The 19,454-nt window shown below is 44.8% G+C and overlaps 1 protein-coding gene across 6 annotated transcripts in view; it reads right to left on the minus strand.

The window, feature by feature from the left end:
- LOC139250519 (6-phosphofructo-2-kinase/fructose-2,6-bisphosphatase 4-like) overlaps positions 1-19,454 on the minus strand; it is a 282,039-nt gene that overhangs the window by 164,920 nt on the left and 97,665 nt on the right. Inside the window, exon 3 of one of the 6 annotated variants that reach the window (XM_070872900.1) lies at positions 725-844. The exons of the other annotated variants lie outside the window; for them this stretch is intronic. The gene's annotated coding sequence lies outside the window, so the exon portion shown is untranslated. The remainder of the gene's footprint in view (positions 1-724; positions 845-19,454) is intronic. 6 annotated transcript variants of the gene reach the window in all.

Here is a 19,454-nt window from a genome sequence, read left to right on the forward strand (position 1 = left end):
TTTAAAAGGTGTATGTTGTGTCTGCAAGAAAAGGGGTGGGATCAATATCTAAAGGGCCAGTTTGGACATTGGAACTAATCAAATTGTCTGGGAACTGTATACCCTCGAAACTTGCCCCTTGAAAACATTAGCATTTAAACAATGCCACATACATATTCCAACACCTTTTCAACAGGCATAGAAATATCTGGCTCATGCCAGACTAGCACAATGGAGAGCTAATCAACTTCAAAAAGCCTATTAATGCCAGATGAAAACCACTTAATCAAGTTTCAGTTAGCTGGGCTAGATTTGGTGGGAGATAAGGAAGCCTTTGATGGGTATATCTATTCCCAGTTTTACCAAGGAACAGAACACAGAAAGCAGGGCACAGACTCGAACAGCAGAGCACAGACTCAAACACAGACAGACACAAGCAGCCGGAGGTGGGGAGTGAAGAAATGGAGTAGTGAAGGAAAGTACAAGAAATCAACAAGGACCGACCGAGCACGAGGCCCACGAAATGGAAGGTTGTCAGCAACCAAATTGACAACCCGGGCCACCACAACCAGCGAAACGACCAACCAAAACCAACTCAGCAAAAACCAAAGAATCGACATTTATTTCCACTCTACAATCTACTTCGGAACGACCAACGGGTGAGAAATTACCAAAAGGGACTAACTAAACTATTCCGAACCAAAGAAAGTGGGTACTTACCCCATACATCCAAAACGCAACTTACCGCATCAACGGACGCACCCCAACCGAAGACTACGCAGTCCGAAGTCCTCTCCTCTGACCAGGGTACGGCTCGCCTAGAAGGCCAAGTGCAGCGAACCCCGAAACCGCGATTCACCGGCAACTGTCAAAAAGGGGATTGGTGAGCAGAGCCCCTGAACCCACAGAGCTATAACTTAGTTAGTTAGGGGAATTGGGGGAGGGAGGCTGGGATAACTTGTGTAAATGTATCTGCATTCTCCTCTTTACCCCATTTAGAGTTTAAGCTGTATTCTTTTCTCCACAGACTGTAATTGGACAATTTATTCAATGTGTTGTACCCCTCAGTGTGTATTGGTCTGTGTGTGTTATTAAAGGTGTGCCTTTTACTTCTTTTTAAACACAATAAAGCCATACCTGCTTCCTACCTTGAAACCGATTGTCTGTCCAAGTTTGTCACAGTCCCTTCATAATTCCAGTGTCTAGAACCAAGGGTGTGGGAGCAATTCGGAACCGCTCATATAAGGTCAGAAGGGAAAGCTGACCCCCTGCAAACCACCCCTTACAACAAGGTGGATGCTGAGAGGATGTTTCCACTCATGGGGGAATCTAGAACTAGGGGGCATAGTTTCACAATAAGGGGTCGCCCATTTAAAACTGAGATGAGGAGAAATTTCTTCTCTCAGAGGGTTGTAAATCTATGGAATTCTCTGCCCCAGAGACATGTGGAGGCTGGGTCATTGAATATATTTAAGGTGGAGATAGACAGATTTTTGAGCGATTAGGGAATAAAGGGTAATGGGGAGCGGGGAGAGAAGTGAAGCTGAGTCCATGATCAGATCAGCCATGATCTTATTGAATGGCGAAGCAGGCTCGAGGGGCCAATTGGCCTACTTCTGCTCCTATTTCTTATGTTCTTATGAGAGGCTGCAGAGCTCGGGTGGGGTGCAGCCATGAGGGTTTGAAAGTGAAGGCTGAGGATTTTACATTAAATGCATTAGGGGACAGAGAGTCTATACTTGGCTGAGCACGGGACAGGATATGAGGAGATAACTATTGGGCAATTTGGAGTTTATTGCACATGGATAAAGAAAGGCAGCAAGAAGTCACCATTTGATCCTGGCAGAGGAGGGAAATGCTGTTGAATTATCCTTGGTGATGTATATCGACACCAAGTAATCCACTTGTATTTTCACGGCCTTGTCTTCCTCCACACTGATCTCACCACCTGACTATACTTTCCAATCTTTGCCGCATCCCCAATCCCCATGGTGGCAGCATAGCCCGAATCACAAAGTCATACCTTGGCTACTCCTCCATTGAGCACGTCACCTTGTCCCACCCCTCCTTGGTGTGTACTACCCTCCCAGCCCCATCCTCAATCTCATCATTTAGTCACAATTCCCCATCCACTGCGGCTGCAATATGTACAATATACAAGATGCACTGTGGCTGCAGTATGTACGATATATAGGATGCATTGCAGCTGCAGTATGTACGATATATAGGATGCACTGTGGCTGCAGTATGTGCGATATATAGGATGCACTGTGGCTGCAGTATGTGCGATATATAGGATGCACTGTGGCTGCAGTATGTGTGATATATAGGATGCACTGCGGCTGCAGTATGTACGATATATGATATGTCAGCTTAAGGCCAAGGTTCAACAAAAAACCCGTGACCTAAAGAATAGATGGTGGGTGGAGAAAGCACAGGAGATTCAGCAGCTGGCCGACAGCCATGATGTGCGAGGATTCTTCAGTGAGGTGGAGCATGCTCCATCTCACAGTCAACAAGCTCCCCGCTGGAGTGGAACTAAACTACAGAACCAGTGGGAAGCTGTTTAACCTTCGCCATCTCCAGGCCAGGTCCAAGACCACCCAAACCTCTGTCGTTGAACTACAGTATGCGGACGACACCTGCATCTGCGCACATTCTGAGGCTGAACTCCAGGATATAGTCGAGGCATATGAAAGCATGGGCCTTATGCTTAACATCCGTAAGAAAAAGGTCCTCCACCAGCCTGTCCTCACCACTCAGCACTGCCCCCCCAGTCATCAAGATTCACGCGCGGCCCTCGACAACGTGGACCACTTCTCATACCTCGGGAGGCTCTTGTCAACAAAGTCATACAGTGATGCGGAGCTTCAACATCACCTTCGGCAGCCTGAGGAAAAGACCTACCACCAAGCTCATGGTCTACAGGACTGTAGTAATACCCGCCTCCCTGTATAGATCAGAGGCATGGATGACTTACGGAAGACACATCAAGTTGCTGGAGATATATCATCAACGATGTCTCGCAAGATCCTGCAAAGACCGTGGGAGGACAGAATCACCAACATCAGTGTCCTCGCCCTGGCTAACATCCCCAACATTGAAACACTAACCACACTCGATCAGCTTCGCTGGTCAGGCCACTTAGTTCGCATGCCAGACACGAGACTCCCTAAGCAACTGCTCTATGCGGAGCTCCTTCATGGCAAATGAGCCAAAGGTGGGCAGCGGGAGCGTTACAAGGACACCCTCAAAGCCTCCCTGGTGAAGTGCAACATCACCAGTGACGCCAGGGAGACCCTGGCCGAAGACAGCCCTAGGTGGAGAAAGTGCATCCAGGAGGGTGTTGAGCTCTTCGAATCTCAATGCTGCGAGCGTGAAGAGGTCAGGCACAGGCAGCGGAAGGAACGTGTGGTAAATCAGTGCCACCCCCCCCACCCCTGCACCCGCCATTCCCCCGATGAATATCTGTCCCACCTGTGACAGGATCTGTGACTCTCGCATTGGTCTGTTGAGCCACCAAAGAACTCACTTTAGGAATGGAAGCAAGTCTTCCTCGATTCCGAGGGACTGCCTATGATGATGATAGATTCTTCACTGCAGTCAAGTACTATAATCTCGTAGATACTGCAGCCACAGCGCATCCTATATATCGTACATACTGCAGCCACAGTGCGCCGGTGGTGTAGAGTAGATATTGAGTCCAGGAAAAGGTTTTGCCACCAATGAATGGTGATGGTAGTGGAATTGGGGGAAGGTAGCGGACTATTGGTAATAAGGGATACCAGGAAATAGTCAAGATAACTTTATCGGTAATAGAAATCACAGATGCAGTGAGACCATAACAGTTGGACAGGTTGACGGAGTGACTATGGATATGGATGGGGGATTGTGACTAAATGATGAGATTGAGGATGGGGCTGGGAGGGTAGTACACACCAAGGAGGGGTGGGACAAGGTGACGTGCTCAATGGAGGAGTAGCCAAGGTATGACTTTGTGATTTGGGTTTTGCTGCCACCATGGGGATTGGGGATGGGGCAAAGATTGGAAAGTATAGTCAGGTGGGGAGACCAGTGTGGAGGAAGACAAGGCCGTGAAAATACAAGTGGATTACTTGGCATTATATCTAGAGGCAGAAACTACAAAAGTAAGGAGATAATGTTGAACTTTAGTTGGACTATATTTGGAGTGTTCTGTAGTTTTTAGGAACTCAATAATGAGAAGGATAGAAAATGAAGAGATTGATGAAATGTAGATTCATTCGGATGTTACGAAGGATGAAAGATGACACAAAACTTGGAACAGTGAGGAGGATAGTGATAGACTTCAAGAGGACAGAGACAGGCTGGTGGAATTGGCGGATACATGGCAGATGAAATTTAACACCGAAAAGTGCGAAGTGATACACTTTGGTAGAAAGAATGAGGAGAGGCAATATAAACTAAAGGGTACAATCCTAAAGGGGGTGCATGAAGCGGGGGACCTGCAGGTGTATGTGCGCAAATCGTTGAAGGTGGCAGGGCAGGTGAGAAAGTAGTTACAAAAGTTTATGGGATTCTGGGCTTCATGATTAGAGGTATAGGGCTGGATTTTCTGGTCCTTTGCGCTCAGTGTTTTGCCCCGGAGCGTTATGAAAGGCGACGTTCAGGTCTCCTGCGCCCCGTCGCGATCCGCCAGTCCGTTTTTGGGGCAGCGCTGAGCAGGACCGCCGGGAAGAGCCACGCCGGGTGTGCAACACCCCTGGTTGCAACACAGGCAGGAGTTTGGACTTTTCCCTGATCCATCCGCCTGGAAGTACGCCCGCAATGACCGCCTGGGAAATCAGTACGGTCCAGCCAAGCCGGTGACGGTGAGGGAGGTAAAGTACTCCGAAGGCAAGTGCCAGTGTTTGTTCTTTAATTTTTTTTTAGTGATTTATGTTGTGGTGGCGTGGGCAATGTTTTTGTGAGGTTTTTTTTTTAAGGTTCCCCTCCCCCCGAAACGTAAAAGTCATAAAAAGAATTGAAAGGGAGGTTAGAAACGCTGACTTTCCACAGAGGGTGGTTAGGATGTGGGATTCATTGCCAAAGCCTATAAATTCTTTTAAAAGAGAATCAGATAGTTCCCCAAAAAATAACATTATAGGAAGCGAGCAGAAGACGAGGGAATTATATATAGATGACTCATGAGAGTAAAAACACCAGTGTATGTTTGATGGGATGAGTGGCTTTTGTCTGTCTGTAACATTCTATAATTTAGGTTTGTGTCTGTCTGGGGCCGGGCACATTGTGCAGCACGAGCACAGTCCCTCAGGAATTCTTTATTTCTTCAGTTCCGTGTTGCAATACACTAATAAACAATGCTTCCGTCTAAGATTTCCTGTAGCTAACGGACTGTTTCAGAAGTTACGATGAGGACATCCTGAAATGTCTCACTAATTACTGGGTCCCTCGCCCTGATGTCTCACTAATTACTGGGTCCCTCGCCCTGATGTCTCACTAATTACTGGGTCCCTCGCCCTGATGTCTCACTAATTACTGGGTCCCTCGCCCTGATGTCTCACTAATTACTGGGTCCCTCGCCCTGATGTCTCACTAATTACTGGGTCCCTCGCCCTGATGTCTCACTAATTACTGGGTCCCTCACCCTGATGTCTCACTAATTACTGGGTCCCTCGCCCTGATGTCTCACTAATTACTGGGTCCCTCGCCCTGATGTCTCACTAATTACTGGGTCCCTCGCCCTGATGTCTCACTAATTACTGGGACCCTCGCCCTGATGTCTCACTAATTACTGGGTCCCTCGCCCTGATGTCTCACTAATTACTGGGTTCCTCGACCTGATCCCTCACTAATTACTCGGTCCCTCGCCATGATGTCTCACTAATTACTGGGTCCCTCGCCCTGATGTCTCACTAATTACTGGGTCCCTCACCCTGATGTCTCGCTAATTACTGGGTCCCTCACCCTGATGTCTCACTAATTACTGGGTCCCTTCGCCCTGATATCTCACTAATTAATGGATCCCTCGCCCTGATCCCTCACTAATTACTGGGTCCCTCGCCCTGATGTCTCACTAATTACTGGGTCCCTCACCCTGATGTCTCACTAATTACTGGGTCCCTCGCCCTGATGTCTCACTAATTACTGGGTCCCTCACCCTGATGTCTCACTAATTACTGGGTCCCTCGCCCTGATGTCTCACTAATTACTGGGTCCCTCGCCCTGATGTCTCACTAATTACTGGGTCCCTCGCCCTGATGTCTCACTAATTACTGGGTCCCTCGCCCTGATGTCTCACTAATTACTGGGTCCCTCGCCCTGATGTCTCACTAATTACTGGGTCCCTCGCCCTGATGTCTCACTAATTACTGGGTCCCTCGCCCTGATGTCTCACTAATTACTGGGTCCCTCGCCCTGATGTCTCACTAATTACTGGGTCCCTCGCCCTGATGTCTCACTAATTACTGGGTCCCTCGCCCTGATGTCTCACTAATTACTGGGTCCCTCGCCCTGATGTCTCACTAATTACTGGGTCCCTCGCCCTGATGTCTCACTAATTACTGGGTCCCTTGCCCTGATGTCTCACTAATTACTGGGTCCCTCGCCCTGATGTCTCACTAATTACTGGGTATCTCGGCCTGACGTCTCACTAATTACTGGGGCACCCTATGCAGATGTATAAAAAACACATTTCCGAACTGGATTTCATCACCCTACACACACACCATCCATGTGCTGGATCCATGACAAACTGGTTAATCTCCTACCATTGCGGTTAAAAATGCAGTCACCAGTTGGTGCAAGAAAGCTGGAAAATATTTGCTTCAATTCTAACTCACTCTCTTTTAGAAGCCTCTGGCCTCTTGCCCACATTATAAGTCTGACAGGTACTGAGTTCTGGGCAGTGTGCAAAATTGTTGGTATTGCCCAAGATTTGGGAATTTGGCATTTTCTCTCTGGTGGAGGTCACACCCTGTCCTCATTTTAATATATTTTACTTCACATGTCTCTGCTTGCTCCACCTTACCAATACTGTGTGTGGCGAGCTACCAGCAGGTACACAACTGTGGCCTGGCAAAGACACCCATTCTAATGTACCCTCTCCCTCCTGCACATCGGAGGTAAAAGCAGAGTATATTTAAAGGGACTGGGTGGAAGACAGGAAATGATTCTGCAGGTCCTCACTGTACGTTACTTTTCATAAGAACAATAGAAATAGCAGGAGTAGGCCATTTGGCCCCTCGAGCCTGCTCCGCCATTTAATAAGATTATGGCTGATCTGATCATGGACTCAGCTCCACTTCCCTACCCACTCTCCATTACTCTTTATTCCCTTATCGTTCAAAAATCTGTCTATCTCCGCCTTAAATACATTCAATGACCCAGCCTCCGCAGCTCTTTGGGGCAGATAATTCCATAGATTTACAACCCTCAGAGAAGAAATTCCTCCTCATCTCAGTTTTAAATGGGCGGCCCCTTATTCTGAGACTATGTTCCCTAGTTTTAGTTTCCCCTATGAGTGGGAATATAGTTTCCTCTCTGCATCCACCTTGTCGAGCCCCCTCATTATCTTGTGTGTTTTGATAAGATCACACCTCATTCTTCTGAACTTCAATGTGTATAGGCCCAACCTACTCAACCCATCTTCATAAGTCAACCCCCTCATCTCCGGAATCAATCTAGTGAACCTTCTCAGAACAGCCTCCAATGCAAGTACATCCTTCCTTAAATACGGAGACCAAAACTGTACGCAGTACTCTAGGTGTGACCTCACCAATTACCCTGTACAGTTGTAGCAGGACTCTGCTTTTATACTCTATCCCCCTTGCAATAAAGGCCAACATTCCATGTGCCTTCCTGATTACTTGCTGTACCTGCACGCTAACTTTTTGTGTTTCATGCACAAGGACCCCCAGGTCCCTCTGTACTGCAACACTTTTCAATTTTTCTCCATTTAAATTATAATTTGCTTTTCTGTTATTTCTGCCAAAGTGGATAACCTCACAGTTTCCCACATTAAACTCCATCTGCCAAATTTTCAGCAGTGTCGCTAGTGAAGCATTGCAGAGATTTGTTGAAATGGTGAGATATACGTTGGATTCTGCCAAGTGCTTAGTGAGCACGACAAAGCTAAGAACAACACATAATCTAATGGTGCTCAGGGTAAACAGTCACTGTCCTAGTGAGTAAAGGTAACACCAGACCGAGCCAATCAGCCACAAGGACCAAGGTTGTACCCCTAGTCCCTGTTGAATTATCACTGCTTTCTACACTAATATGTAAGACTAGGAACTATGAGCAAATCATACAACAGTATGGTGGTTCTAGTGAAAGGGACATGAAGCGGTGCTGGGCTTCACAGCACACACTGTCATCTGATTGGATTCAGAAACAGTAAATGGATGCTCAATGAAAAATCCCACAAGAAACTCCAAAACCAAAAGAGAGACTTGCATTTATATAGCACCTTTCATGCTGTAAGTTTCTATGATTCTGACCTCAGGATGTCCCAAAGCACTTTACAGCCAATGAAGTACTTTTGGAAGTGTAGTCACAGTTGTAATGTAGAAAACACAGCAGCCAACTGGCACGCAGCAAGCTCCCACAATCAGCAACATGATAATGACCAAATCATCTGATTTTAGTGACATTGGTTGAGGGATAAATATTGGCCAGGACACCAGGGAGAACTCCCCTGTTCTTCTTCAAAATAGTGCCATAGGATCTTTTACATCCACCTGAGAGGGAAAACTATGAAGTAACATTGCATTACTTGTAAAAATGGACTGAAGCATTATTCTGTGATGCACCAAACTATATGTAGTCTACACCACATGAATCAGAAGCTTGCTGTTGAACAGTAACTGTGTCTGCTGCTCCAATGGTTAACTGGTTAATGTAGTAAATGGTTAAGCTGTCTAGGCAGCAGATTCTCAGGTTAATCCCCAGTCTGTGCCAAGTTGTTCAACTCAGTCAAGGCCGCAGTAAGAATGATCCAGTTGTTTTGTGTATATTTTTTCTCAGGATGTGGGTGACACAGGCAAGGTCAAGCTACTGCCCATCCATAGTTTCTCTGAGAAGATGGTGGTATTCCTTCTCCATGAACCACTGCAGTCCACCTGGTGAAGGTGCTAGGTCGGGAGTTTCTGGTCAATGGTAACCCCCAGATTATTGGTGATGATGGATTTTGCGATGGTAATGCCATTGAATGTCATGGGAAGGTGATTAGACTCTCTCTTGTTGGAGATGATCATTGCCTGGCACTTGTGTGGCGAGAATGTAACTTGCCACTTATCAACCCAGGCCTGGCTGTTGTCTAGATCTTGCTGCATGTGGGCACGGACTGCTTCATTTTCTGAGGCGTTGCGAAAGAAACCGAACACTGAACGTAAGGCCCCAATTCTGACCTTATGATGGAGGGAAGGTCATTGATGAAGCAGCTCAAGAGGGTTGGGCCTAGGACACTGCCCTGAGGAACTCCTGCAGCGATGTCCTGGGCCTGGGATGATTGGCCTCCAACAACCACAACCATCTTCCGAACATTGTCATTAAACCTGCTGACCGGGTGGCACTGGAGAGCTCTTACTTTGGCCATACTTAAGTTTTGCTAGAGCTCCTTGGTGCTATACTTGGTTGAAAGCTGCTTTGATGTCAAGGGCAGTCACTCTCATATCACCTCTGACATCAACTCCTGTGTCCATGTCTGGATCAAGGTTGTGATGAGACCTGGAGCTCAGCGGTTCCAATCCGAACTAAGCATTGGAAGCAGGTTATTGGTGAGTGGGTGTCACTTGATGGTGCTGTCGATGACTCCTTTCATCACTTCACTGATGACTGGGAGAAGGCTGATAAAGCAGCGGTTGCCCTCAGCAGCCCCAGGTTAAGAAGAGGGGAAGTCAGCTCAGACTCTCAGCCGATCTCTATACAGTGAGCTCTGTATTGGGTGAATGTAGAATTGAGCTCAGCTGATGTTCCCCATGGAGAAAAGCAGGTCCAAGACTCACACACTAAAATAACACAGGCAAGGTACTCAAGGTTGACTTGGTCCTGTGGAACTGTACCCGAGGAAGATAATTGCAGAAAGAGGAAGAACACAGACAATGTTCTGTGGTTAGCTCGGGTGCTGTAAAATGGTCTTTATATTTAACATATTTAGCAGGAATAATAAGTAGTTAACAAATTCCAGGTGTGGTTACAGTCACTGCTTTAGACTTCTACACAGGGAAACTGAAAATAGTAATCATTTTTAAAAGTTAAAGCACCCATCACATTGAAGGGGCTATTCGAATTCACCATGAACCAATGAATGAGCAGGAGACACGGAGCTGCTTACAGCAGTACCTTACATAACAACTGCTGTTACAGGAAAACCTGCAGGTGAGGCTCCTTAAAATGCTCTACATGTAACTTGCACTCCATAAAACAATTGAACAGGAAATAGAAGAAATGTCTTTAAAGGGACATGTTTCAAAAAACACCTACACAGGGTAACAAAAATCAAACAGAAGTCTTAAAACACAAAGTAAAGCCTGATCCTAACTTAAAAATCTTATTTAAACCCACAATCTCCAAACATTATAATGCTGTGCCATTATAGATGGCTCAAACAGAAACCCAAAATTCCTGGCCAATGAACTGAATCATGGGAAAGAGCAGGGGGATGGGATTAATTGGACAGCTCTTTCAAAGAGCCAGCACAGACACGATGGGCTGAATGGCCTCCCTCTGCGCTGTATCATTCTATGATGGTTCTTGATAGAACGGTGTTTTGCACAAAAATGATGTCTGTTCAATCAAATTCAATTTAACCTCAGAAAGACCATCCAACCAATGTAACTTTGTCATCGTGTTTCAGGTATGGTCTTCATAGAAATAGACCAAAGATATAAAATCTGTGTAATGCAGCATAGTCTACTGAACTGCCCATAGTGCTAAATATTGTGAAGAGAAAGGCCTTTCCACTAAAGCAATATGTCTGAGCCACACCTTGCTGCTGTGTACATGATTCATAACTAAAGAAAAATACCTGTACTACGCATGCTGGAAATCTGAATGAAAGGTCATCGACCTGAAACAGTAATCCTGTTTCACTCTCCACAGATGCTGCCTGACCTGCTGTGCATTTCCAACATTTTCTGTTTCTAATGCCTTATAACTGCTGGTTAGAGAAAGGAACAGGCATTTTGTGTGAAATGTACTTTTCATATGACATCATAAATGGGGTGGAAGAGAGTTCCAAACAACTTCACCCTTTGCATGTAGATGTGTTTCCTAACTTCACTCCTAAAGCCCTGGCTCTAATTTTTAGGCTATGTCCCCTTGCCCTTAACTCCCCAACCAGCGGAAATAGTTTCTCTCTATCTATCCTATCTGTTCCCCTTAATAGCTTGAAAACTTTGATTTAATCACCTCTTAATCTTCTAAATTCCACGGAATACAACCTTATTTTGCGTAATCTCTCCTTGTAATTTAACCCTTGGAGTCCAGGTGTCATTCTAGTAAATCTACACTCCTTCCTAAGGTGTGGTGCCCAGAACTGCTCTGAGTGCTCCAGTTGTGGTCTAACCAGGGTTTTGTATAGCTGTAGCACGACTTCTAACCCCTTGTATTCTAGTCCTCTGGATATAAAGGCCAGCATTCCATTAGCCTTTTAAATTATTTTTTGTACCTGTCCATGACATTTTAATAACATATGTACATGGACCCCGAAGTCTCTTTGGACCTCCACTGCTGCTAACTTTTCACCATTTAGAACGTACTCTGATCTATTCTTTTTAGGTCCAAAGTGAATGACCTCACACTTGCCTATTTTGAAATCCATTTGCCACAGTTTTGCACATTCACTTAATCTATTAATATCTCTTTGTAATGTTATGCTTCCATCTACACTGCTTACAATGCCGCATATCTTTGTGTCATCGCTAAACTTAGATTTGTGGCTCTCTATCCCATCATTTAAGTCGTTAATAAATAGTGAATAGTTGAGGCCCCAACACAGATCCCTGTGGGACACTACTAGTCACATCCTGCCAATTTAATTACCTGCCCATTATCCTTACTCTCTGTCTCCTGCCGCTCAGACAATTTCCTAACCAGCTCAATAATTTGCCCCCAATTCCATGAGATTCAACTTTAGCTAACAGTCTCTTATGAGGAACTTTATCAAATGCCTTCTGGAAGTCTGTATAAATAACATCCATAGATGTTCCACTGTCCACTACTTTAGTAATTTCTTCAAAAAAATCAGTTCCTTAGGCATGACTTTACAAATCCATGCTGCTCTCTCTGATCAGCTGAAAGTGTTCAAGGTGTTCAGTCACCCTATCCTTAATTATAGACTCTAGTAATTTTCCCACAACAGATGTTAGGCTAACTGGTTTATAAGTCCCTGGTTTCCTTCTCTTTCCATTCTTAAATAGCGGAGTGGCGTATGCAATTTTCCATCTAAAGGAGCAGTTTCTGAATTGAGAACTTTGGAAAATCATAGTTTGGGCATCTGCAATATTTTTATCTACTTCTTTTAAACCCTGAGATGGAAACCATCTAGTCCTGGGATTTATCACTTTTTAGTGCCATCATTTTCTTCATCACTGTTAATTTGCTTATGTTCATTTTGGCAAGTCCCTGTCCTGATTCAATTAATCTCCTTGGAATGACCGGCATGGAATCCTCTTCCTCTACTGTAAATACTGATGCAAAGTAATTATTCAACATGTCTGCCATTTCCTTATTTTCATTTATATCACCGTTATCAGATCTTAAGGGGCCCACATTGCTCTTAACCACCCTCTTTTTCCAAATGTAATTGTAAAAGTTTTTTGTGTTGATTTTGATAAACCTTGCAAGTTTCTTTTCATACTCCATTTTTGCAGCTCTTCCTCCCTGTTTTGTTACCTTTTGTGTATCTGTGTATCTTTCCCATTCACCAGGATCGCTACTTTTTGCATTCTTGTATGCTTTTTATTTTAGTTTTATGCTGTCCCTTATCTCTTTAGTCGCCCGTGGCTGTTTTTTTGGCAAGTAGAGCTCTTGCCCCTTACGGGTAGAAACTGGTTCTGAATGGGGGCAAAAATGCGGCTCCCATTCAACAACTTACACGTGTTTGATGTTCTTCACACAGATGGGTTTCATGGAGCACATTACAGGAGAAGCCAAAGTCATTGTCCAGATGGTACTTCTCAAGACAAGAACAGCAGTAAGTGAAAATGATTTTGGAAGAGAATCCCAGAGGGAAGGAGGTGATAAAGTGGGCCACACAGAGTTCAACCCCACTCTCTAACTCATTCCATGCCCTTTAATATCCAGCATGGACCTGTGGGCCGAATGGCCTGCTTCTGTGCTATAAATACTATGTAATACAAAATGTCTGCTTCAATGGACAGGAGAAATTATAATGGGGAATAAGGAAATGGCAGGGATGTTAAACAAATATTTTGTATCCTCCTTCATAGTAGAAATATTTTGTATCAGTCTTTACGGTAGAGGACATTAACAATATTCCAACAGTGGATAGGCAAGGGGCTGTGCGGGAGGGGGAGGTGGGTGGAGGGGAGGAAATTAACACAATCACAATGGAGATGGTACTCAGTAAGATAATGGGACTAAAGGCGGATAAATCCCCTGGACTTGAAGGGTTGCATCCGAGGGTCTTGCGAGAAGTAGCGGCAGGGATTGTGGATGCATTGGTTGTAATTTACCAAAATTCCCTGGATTCTGGGGAGGTCCCAGCAGATTAGAAAACTGCAAATGTAACACCCCTATTTAAAAAAGGAGGCAGACAAAAATCAGGAAACTATAGAGCAGTTAGCCTAACATCTGTGGTTGGGAAAATGTTGGAGTCATTATTAAAGAAGCAGTGGCAGGACATTTGGAAAAGCAAAATTCGGTCAAGCAGAGTCAGCATGGATTTATGAAGGGGACGTCATGTTTGACAAATTTGCTGGAGTTCTTTGAGGATGTAACGCACAGGGTGGATAAAGGGGAACCAGTGGATGTGGTGTATTTGGACTTCCAGAAGGCATTTGACAAGGTGCCACATAAAAAGTTACTGCACAAGATAAAAGTTCACGGGTTGGGGTAATATATTAGCATGGATAAAGGATTGGCTAAGTAACAGAACAGAGTCGGGATAAATGGTTCATTCTCTGGTTGGCAACCAGTAACTAGTGGGGTGCCGCAAGGATCAGTGCTGGGACCCCAACTATTTACAACCTACATTAACGACTTGGAAGAAGGGACTGAGTGTAATGTAGCCAAGTTTGCTGATGATACAAAGATGAGAGGAAAAGCAATGTGTGAGGAGGACACAAAAAAATCTGCAAAAGGACACAGACAGGCTAAGTGAATGGGCAAAAATTTGGCAGATGGAGTATAAGGTTGGAAAGTGTGAGGTCATACACTTTGGCAGAAAACAAATCAGAGAGCAAGTTATTATTTAAATGGAGAAAGATTGCAAAATGCCACAGTACAGCGGGATCTGGGGGTACTTGTGCATGAAACACAAAAGGATAGTATGCAGGTACAGCAAGTGATCAGGAAGGCCAATGGTATCTTGGCCTTTATTGCAAAGGGGATGGAGTATAAAAGCAGGGAAATCTTGCTACAGCTATACAAGGTATTGGTGAGACCACACCTGGAATACTGTGTGCAGTTTTGATTTCCATATTTACGAAAGGATGTACTTGCTTTGGAGGCAGTTCAGAGAAGGTTCACTAGGTTGATTCCGGGGATGAGGGGATTGACTTATGAGGAAAGGTTGAGTAGGTTGGGCCTCTACTCATTGGAGTTCAGAAGAATGAGGTGTGATCTTATTGAAACGTATAAGATTATGAGGAGGCTTACAAGGTGGATGCAGAGAGGGTGTTTCCATTGATGGGGGAGACTAGAACTAGAGGGCATGATCTTAGAATAAGGGGCCATTTAAAACAGAGATGAGGAGGAATTTCATCTCAGAGGGTTGCAAATCTGTGGAACTCGCTGCATCAGAAAGCTGGGATACTGAATAAATTTAAGACAGAAATACAGTTTTTTAAACGATAAAGGGATGTGGGGTTATGGGGAGCAGGCGGGGAAGTAGAGCTGAGCCCATGGTCAGATCAGCCATGGTCTTATTGAATAGCGGAGCAGGCTCGAGGGGCCGTATGGCCTACTCCTGTTCCTATTTCTTATGTTCTTATGGAAGACACAAAAACCATACCAGAAACAGGGGTCTAATGAGAGTGAAGAACTTAAAGTAATTAATATTAGTAAACATAAAGTACTTGAAAAATGAATGGGACTAAAACCTGACAAATCCCCTGAACCTAATGGCCTACATCCTTGGGTACTAAAAGAGCTGGCTGCAGAGATAGTTGATGCATTGGTTGTGATCTTCAAAAATTCCCTAGATTCTAGAACGGTCCCAACGGATTGGAAGCTAGCAAATGTAACCCTGCTATTGAAGAAAGGAGGGAGAGAGAAAACAGGAAACTAGAGGCCAGTTAGCCTGACAATAGTTGTTGGAAAAATGCTGGAATCCATTATTAAGGAAATGGTAACAGGGCACTTAGAAAATCATAATATGATTAGGCAGAATCAACATGGTTTTATTAAAAAGAAATCATGTTTGAGAAATCTATTAGAGTTTTTGGAGGATGTAACTAGCAGGGTAGATAAAGGAGAACCAGTGGACGTAGTATATTTGGATTTTGAAAAGGCATTTGATAATGTCCCACAGGAAAGGCTATTAAGCAAGTTAAGGGCTCATGGGATTGGGGATAATATATTAGCAGGGATAGCGGATTGATTAACAGACAGAAAACAGAGAGTAGGAATAAATGGGTCATTTTCAGGTTGGCAGGCTGTAACTACTGGGGTACTGCAAGGATCAGTGCTGGGGCCTCAGCTATTTACAATCTATATTAATGACATAGATGAAGGGACCGAGTGTAATGTATCCAAGTTTGCTGACGACACAAAGCTAGGTGGGAAAGTAAACAGTGAGAAAGACATAAAGAGCTTGAAAAAGGATATAGATAGGTCAAGTGAGTGAGCAATAGGTGCCAGATGGAGTATAATGTGTGGAAATGTGAGGTTATTCACTTTGGTAGGAAGAATAGAAAAACAATATTTTTTAAATGGTGAGAAACTATTAAATATTGGTGTTGAGGGATTTGAGTGTCCTGTGAGACACAGAAAGTTAACATGCAAGTAAAGCAAGCAATTAGGAAGGCAAATGCCATGTTGGCCTTGATTGCAAGGGGGTTGGAGTATAAGAGTAAGGAAGTCTTGCTACAATTGTACAGAGCTCTGGTGAGACCACACCCAGAGTACTGAGAACAGTTTTGGTCTCCGTACCTAAGGAAGGATATACCTGCCTTAGAGGGGGTGCAACGAGGTTCACTAGATTGATTCCTGGGATTAGAGGATTGTCCTATGAGGAGAGATTAAGTAGTATGGGCTGATCCCTCTGGAGTTTAGAAGAATGAGAGGTGATCTCACTGAAACATATGATTCTGAAAGGGCCTGACAGCTGTTTCCCTCCCCCAGGTGGAGTGTCTAGAACTAGGGGGGGGTTGCACTTAGAATTAGGGGTCGGCCATTTAGAACTGAGATGAGGAGAAACTTCTTCACAGAAGGTTGTGAAGCTTTGGAATTCTATGCATCAGAGGACTGTGGATGCTGAGTCATTGAGTATATCAAGACAAGATTGTTACATCTTTGGACTCTAAGGGAATCAAGAGATATTGGGATCGAGCAGGAAAGTGGAGTTGAGGTCGAAGATAAGCAATGATCTTACTGAATGGCGGAGCACCCTCGAAGGGCCATGTGGCCTACTCCTGCTCCAATTTTTATGTTCTTAAGAATATCTCAAACAAGCAGTTAGAATCACAATGTTCCCAGCAAAGGAACAAGCTATCCAATCCATCAAGTCTATCAGTGTTTTTCTTTGCATGAGCCACCCAGTCTAATCCCACAAGAAATAGTATGGTATTAGGTGGGATCAGACTAAAAGAGAATACAAGAAGGTCTAAGATAGGTTTACAGTGCATGTGTGTAAACGCACGGTGTGGTAAATAAGGTGGGTGAGCTGCAGGTACAGATACCCACATGGGAATATGATGTTGTGACGATAACGGAGACTTGGCTCAAAAAAGCGCAGGATTGGGTATTAAGTATTCCAGGATATAAGGTGTTTAGGAAAGATAGAGAAGGAAAGAAAGAAGGTGGGGTGGCAGTATTGGATAAGGAGAATGTTAGAGTGCTGAAGAGAGAGGATATTCTGGATGGGTCAAGGACAGAATCTATTTGGTTAGAGTTAAGAAATAATAGAGGTGCCATTACACTACTAGGTGTATTCTATAGGCCACCAACTAGTGGGAAAGATATAGAGGAGCAAATTTTCAGGGAAATTACAGAGCCGGGCAAGAACTATATAGTAGTGATAATGGGAAACTTCAACTATCCGAATATAGACTGGGATAGTAATAGTGTAAAGGGCAGAGAGGGGGGAAGAAGTTCTGAAATGTGTTCAGGAGAACTTTCTTGATCAGTACAATTCCGGCCCAACAAGGAAGGAGGCATTGCTGGATCTGGTTCTGGGGAATGAGGTGGGTCAAGTGGAGCAAGTGTCAGTAGGGGAACATTTGGTGAACAGTGATCATAGTATCATAAGGTTTAGATTAACTATGGAAAAGGACAGGTAGCAATCTAGAGTAAAAATACATAACTGGTGTAAGTCAAATTTCAGTGGGTTGAGAACAGATCTGGCCCATGTAAATTGGAATCAAAGATTGACAGGCAAACTGTAATTGAAAGAGGAGATGGTTCAAGTACAGTCGAGGTGTATTCCCACCAGGGGGAAAGGTACAGCAACTAAAGCCAGAGCTCCCTGGATGACCAAAGTGATAGAGAGTAAGATGAATGTAAGAAATCTTTAAACCCAAATAAATTGGGAATGAGAAAAGAAACAATGATTTTATAAAAGAAATACTTGTGCCAGCCCAGCAGACAGAGAGCTAAAGTCACAGCAAGACAAGACGGAAAAACCGGTCTTCAAGGCCTTGCTATGGCGATAAAGGATTCAGTGAGGAGCCTTAAAGATAAACAAGCTGTCTCTTGAAAGGGCAACAAGACAGTCAGACAGAGATAAGGAAGAAAATGATCTCATAAGTGTACTTTCCCCTGTAATTGGACTATAGGATGGGTAAAAGATGATTGACTCCAGGTATTCATCAGCCCATCGAAATAAAAATAGGTGACCAAGAAGGAAAAACAGGCAGCCAGGGGCGGAGGCTTTCTCAGGATGGATGAATGCTGGCTCAATAGCCTAACACCTTGGTTAAGACTTAAGCTCTGAGATGTATCAATGCTGGCTAACGGCCCAACACCTCCATGTCGTCTTCTTCTTAGGCAGTTCCTCGGAGTCAAGGATGACTTGCTTCCATACTAATACGAGTTCTCAGGTGACTAAAGAGTCCAATGTGGGACCTACAGTCTCTGTTACAGGTGGGGCAGACAGTGGTTGGAGGGACGGGTGGGTGGGGAGCCTGGGTTGATGCATGCTCCATCCGCTGTCTATGCTTGGTTTCTGCTTGTTCTTGGTGACGAGACTCAAGGTGCTCAGCGCCCTCCCGGATGCTTCTCCTCCATTTTGAGCGGACTTGGGCCAGGGATTCCCAGGTGTTGGTGGGGATGTTGCACTTTTTCAAGGAGGCTTTGAGGGTGTCCTTGAAATGTTTCCTCTGCCTACCTGGGACTTGCTTGCCATGTTGGGGTTCTGAGTAGACAGTTTAAAGGGTGGAATATGCCTGTGTGTGAATTATTTTATCGTGGGGTGGCCGTTGCACACCAGCTACCACACGGGTTTGACAGAGCAAGGTCTTGGTGCAATGGCAAGGGGATTCTTAACAATTGGAGACCAGGCTTCACTAACTACTCCTACAACTCGAGGAACAACCCAACAGAGGTGACCAATGCCGCAGACTGCAGGGATCCACCAATCCGAGACCCCCCGTTCTGCCTCGTCGTGTGTGTCTGTCTGTCCATCTGTCCGTTCGGTCGTTTCCATCTGCGTAGACCGCTCTCAACTGTCACGGGTTGTGTGTCTATTATACTTATCTTAACTATATGTAATATCTTAACCAGAGCGGGAGTTCGAGGAGTCGAGCGGCCTATAAAAGACCTGAGCGTCGAGGAGGCGGCCACGGGAGCGGGAGTTCGGGGAGTCGAGCGGCTTATAAAGGCCCGAGAGTCGGAGGAGCCCAGCTGGTGCAGGGGCAGGGGCAGAAGGTAAACAAAGAAGTGGAAAGAAATCGAAAGGCGACGTCACAGCCAAGCGGGTAAGTGATTGGCTGGTGGATTGGTGAGTATTTAATCATTTTTTCTTCTTTTAAGTAATCTAAGGGTTAAGTCATGGCAGGAGAGCCCAGACACGTGTCATGCTCCTCCTGTGCTATGTGGGAACTCAGGGACGCTTCCAGTGTTCCTGACGACTACATGTGCAGGAAGTGAAT

This window comes from Pristiophorus japonicus, unplaced genomic scaffold (genome assembly GCF_044704955.1).
Source record: "Pristiophorus japonicus isolate sPriJap1 unplaced genomic scaffold, sPriJap1.hap1 HAP1_SCAFFOLD_384, whole genome shotgun sequence".
Lineage (NCBI taxonomy): Eukaryota > Metazoa > Chordata > Chondrichthyes > Pristiophoridae > Pristiophorus > Pristiophorus japonicus.